Here is a 5,512-nt window from a genome sequence, read left to right as displayed (position 1 = left end):
TCAAGAGTTGGACACCTAACTGACTGAGCCACGCAGGTATCCCTACTTACGGGAATTTTAATGCCCCAATTAGTTCCGAGTCTTTACTTTCCACCATGTTGAGTCTTACTATTGTATTTTAGCATCTTAATTTGACTGATATTCTTTTTTTCTGGCAGGCAACACTTCCAATACGAATAGTTGGCACTATGCATCTTTTTATTTGTCCATGGCTCTTTCAAGAATTTCTGTTTTGTGCTACCCTAAGCAAGCGTGAGCCATAGAATGCACACACAGCTGCATATGTCTGTGTGTAGGCGAGCACGTTTCCATCATGATCTGCCCTGCTGTGTCTGTGTACATTTGCTTTGACAGGCAGCAAAGAACATTCTTGAAGTGTTCGGCATTTCTCTTTGATTTCGCAGGCCACAGTATCTGTTCACTCAAGTGTTGATTCTTCTACAAAATCCTGATGAACTGAGACATAATTACAAAGTCTATATGATAGTTTTATTTCCTGGAACATGGCTATATTCATCTGGGAGTGTGAAAAGACATACATGTTTTAGTGATTCTTCCTGGAACACACACGCACAGACACACACACAGAGTAAATCTAATAGTTGAAATGATAAAAGCTGCCATTTTTCTAACCCTTACTCAATGCCATTGTACTAAATGCTTTGCACACAGTATCTCATTTAGATTCACAACAGTGGTGAAAGAAAATTAGCTATTACCCACCCCATTTTATTAATGGTTTTTATAGTAATTCTTCCAAAGTCACACAGAAGTAAGTACCAGAACTACATTTTGAGCCCGGAGCTCTGTCCTGCCAAAGCCTGTGCCCTTAAACACTGGGCATTGATGGCTCCTCTACAAAGGGCTGCTTCCAAATATGTCTGCCGCAAAACTCGGTACATTTTAGTAACTTACCACACCCATCATGCACGCACCTTGCACGGTTGAAAATGACAATCCAGAAAGCTGCATTGTGGTTTTAAGAGAGTGAAGAGATTTTTCAAATCTTCCGGCACCATCTCACGTGGACATGAAAACGCTGGAAGCTTTTTGTTTTTATTTTTGTAGGTTGGTTTTTAATATGGAGTTTGAATGTAGTATTCAGCGACTAGAGAATGTTACTGCGAACATACAGAAACAAAAGGTGAATCCGGAGGTGTGAGAGGGCTGAGCTAGGGAAGATTTCATTTACTTTCTTTTAATGTTTGTAGGTATCTCATATACCAAAAATTATTTTGGCCATTCTAGAACTCTTGGTAAATACATGTTTCGTATTCAGCCATTTCTTTTTAACCTCAGAATGGTGTATTTGGTGATAATTTCGACATTTGGCCTCAAAGGAGAAGACATTGGTTTGGCCATAACGTTAAGTTTAGCAGTACAAAAAAACTACTTGATCGTTGAATTTTTTTTTCTTTTGGAGCATTACGTGCAAGAGTGGCTTTACTTAGGAATCTGATATTTCTTTACACCATTTCTGTTAAAGTCACTATGTCGGAGCATTTGTATAAAAGGCTCTGTCCATTCAAAATTCAGAGGGCTTGTTGGGCAACTTGCTGGAATGATGCTTTACTGAATCCACGTGGAAATTTCTGCCATTTCGTTGCATTTCTATGGGTCAGGTTGGTCCTACCGAAGCACTATAAACTCTCTCATAAAGCAAGTGAGACTTTGAGTGGACAAAGCAAGGATCGACAAACTGGTTGGCCAGTCATTGCTCTGTGACCCACGAGCTGAGAAGGGTTTTACATTTTTAAATAATTGAAAAGAAACAAAGAAGAAGAATATTTGGTGACATGTGAAAATTATATGAAATACAAATTTCAATATCCATGAGTGAAGGTTTACTGGAACATGGCCATGCTCATTCATTTATAAATTGTCTGTGACTACTTTCAAAACAAAAGTACAGGGTTGAGTAGTTGCTACCGGCTTACAAAGCTTAAAGTATTTACTACCTGGCCCTTACCGGAAAAATTGGCTGATCCCTGGTGAAAAGAATAAATACAGTTGTTGAATGGCTATTTTAGACACCAGAGGCTTTGAATGCTCTGGTTGACAGCTTTTGAAATGAGCGGTTTGGAATGGCTTAGCTTTCTATATGGATAAGAGTTAAAAGCTTTGGTACATTAAACTGTTATACAAATTACAGAATAAATAAACTCTGAGATTGGAAAAGGTCTTCAGAATCATCTATTGTCAAAAATATGCCATGGGGCGTCTGGGGGCTCAGTCGGTTAAGCGTCTGACTTCGGCTCAGGTCACGATCTCGTGGTCCGTGAGTTCGAGCCCCGCGTCGGGCTCTGTGCTGACAGCTCAGAGCCTGGAGCCTGTTTCAGATTCTGTGTCTCCCTCTCTCTCTGACCCTCCCCCGTTCATGCTCTGTCTCTCTCTGTCCCAAAAATAAATAAACGTTAAAAAAATATATTTGCCATATAGTTTTTGTCTTCTGGAACCAAATTCGTTGGACATACCACAGCCTTCCCTCATTGACTGGGGGTTGTCATTTTGTGCGCTGGGATCTGTGGTTAGGGGTGCAGCTGGGGTCACCCAGGAAGGTGTCCTACCCACGAAGGGACGTCCCTTCCATGTGAGAATGTGCTGCGTGGTTGCTGATTCTAGAATTTGTTTCCTTGAAAACCTTTCTGAAGCCAATTTGATTTTTAGTTCTTGGACTCTTCTGCCTAGATGGAGTCAAGTATGGGCGGCTGGGTGACCTCCCGGAGAACGCAGCAAGGAGCGGTCTTCCTGCAGACTGAATTAGCAAGTTCAAGTCTGAGGTAGGCTCCTGCCACATGGCTTTGCCCACCACCACCTACCTCACAAATTATCTTCCTCACTTTTGCTCTTGGTGTAGTTCGACTCGTCCACACCACACAAAATGATGTTTCTTTAATCTGGATGTTCCCCAGGGCTCAGCAGCCAGGGGATATAAACAAGGGCACTTTTACAACATTGGCGCAAATTTCCTGATCTTGTCCCTGCTCACAAAGACCTCTGCCCCTCTCCCCACATTATCCACAACCACCTGCAATGCATTTTGGGGTTCCCAGAGATGCTTCCACGTGTTCAAGGACCAGATTGTCAGCGCATCGTCCGGGAGCATCTGCCTCGCTCTGTTTCTCACGTGAGGAAGCTCAGGGCTACCCCTGTGAATGGTGATGGTTCCAGGCCCACAAGTAAACTCTTATAAAAGCAATTACCAGGAGCACCTGGCTGGCTCAGTAGGTTGAGTGTCCGACTTCAGCTCAGGTCATGATCTCCCAGTTCGCGGGATCGAGCCCCACGTCAGGCTCTGTGCTGACAACATGGAGCCTGGAGCCCACTTCAGATTCCGTGTCTCCCTCTCTCTCTGCCCCTCCCCTGCTCACACTCTGTCTCTCTCTCTTCCTCAAAAATAAATATTTTTAAATATGAAGAAAAAAAAGGAAACTCACAAAGATGAGCCCCATGTCACCCGCTGGTGGCACCAGGACCCGGATGCAGGTCAAACTCCAAAGCTTTGCTGTCCTATTGCCTTTCTAGTCCGGGTACAGTGAAGTTCTAATTTTCTGCCACCTTTCAAACCTGTTAGACCCTCTCTTACTTATCTCCACTCTAAATATTCTGAAAAAGTAAGGCAGCCAGCATCTTATTTCTAATCTCTCACAAAAATGCATATGTCATATGTAATTCTTATAAGGCTTTGATCGGCTAATTCCTTCAAATCTCCAAGGAAATGTTATCTCACTGCCTGTTTGAATTCTTCCAAAGTTTTTAAAAATGTGGGAAGTTTTGCAATTTTGATCAACGTAGCACAGCTGTGATGTAAAATCTTACAAAGGTAATACTGAAAAAGAGAGAAAATGATAGACCAATTCTCATTTACAAAAGCAACTCATGAAGTTCTGCATTGTTAGCAACATTAATCGAGTGTATATTAATGAGATTATACACCATGATCAAGAAGGTTTTAGGGGCACCTGGGTGGCTCAGTCGGTTAAGCATCCGACTTTGGCTCAGGTCATGATCTCACGCAGTTCGTGAGTTTGAGCCCCCGTGTCGGGCTCTGTGCTGACAGCTCAGAGCCTGGAGCCTGCTTTGGATTCTGTGTGTCCCTCTCTCTCTGCCTCTCTCCCACTCACACTTTGTAGGTCTGGCTGTCTCTCTCTCTCGCTAAAAAATAAATAAACATTAAAAAATTTTTAACAAGAAATCTGCACTACTGATGTGAAGAAACTTCACTAAGTTCTCTGAAAGAGGACTCCGCCAATTGAAAATATCACACAGAAAAAATAAGTGTCGAGTCTCTTACAACCTATAAATTTACAATCTATAAATTTAATACAACTTCAGTAGAAATTTCAAGGAAATATTTATTTTATTTTATTTTTTGTTTTTCAAAATTTACATCCCAATTAGTTAGCATATAGCGCAGCAACGATTTCAGGAGTATCGGGGAAATATTTTGGAACCTATAAAGTGATTTCTAAATTCGTTTGATAGAATGAATGTATCACCACAAATAGTAGGGGGGGGGGGAGATGAAGACTCGCTCACCTATATACTAAAACATGTTTTAAAGCCCCAATAATTAAAACAGTGTGCTATTAGCAAAGAGCTAGGTAGAAAGACTCCTGGATCAGAAGACCAGTACAGACCCACATATAAACTGATATTGACGGTATCATTCAAATCAATGTGGAAACGGTCAGCAGAAATAGAACAACTCGCTTAACTAAAATAAATTTCAGTTGCATTAAATACCAAAGATGAAACCGCGAATGGACACTGTCTGCCATTTCTTTTCCGCTCTCACTTTTTTTGTACCAAACCCAGGGGATAATATGACATCCAACATATCTGTCTACGTCGAGAGTAAATTCTGGAAAGGTAACAAAGAAAATACTGAGTCATCACCCTTCTCTCAGGGAAATGAGTGCCTTTTGGATCAAGAAGGGCATTTTACTTTTGTGGTGAACAGTCATTATACAGGGATTTTAGTAATCTAACAAAACATGATTTTTTAAATATATATATATATATTTAATTTTTTTAACGTTTATTTATTTTTGGGACAGAGAGAGACAGAGCATGAATGGGGGAGGGGCAGAGAGAGAGGGAGACACAGAATCGGAAACAGGCTCCAGGCTCTGAGCCATCAGCCCAGAGCCCGACGCGGGGCTCGAACTCACGGACCGCGAGATCGTGACCTGAGCCGAAGTCGGACACTTAACCGACTGAGCCACCCAGGCACCCCAATATATATATATATATATTTTAATTGAAGTACAAAGAATATACAGTGTTATATTAGTTTCAGGTAGACTGTATGATGATTCAACAATTCTATACATGATTCAGTGCTCGTTACTGTAAGTGTATTCTTAAGATTTTATATTTGTGAATTTTCTAGGTTTTGCACAGCAAAAGCTGTTTATTAATATCTGAGTACCCTCTCTTAAGCATCACTGCGGTTTTTTTTTTTCCAGAAAAAAATCCTACCTGGATTTTTGTGGATCTTCACAACTTT

The sequence above is a fragment of the Felis catus genome, chromosome F2 (assembly GCF_018350175.1).
Source record: "Felis catus isolate Fca126 chromosome F2, F.catus_Fca126_mat1.0, whole genome shotgun sequence".
In the NCBI taxonomy this organism is placed as follows: Eukaryota; Metazoa; Chordata; class Mammalia; order Carnivora; family Felidae; genus Felis; species Felis catus.
This window is presented reverse-complemented; position numbering follows the sequence as displayed.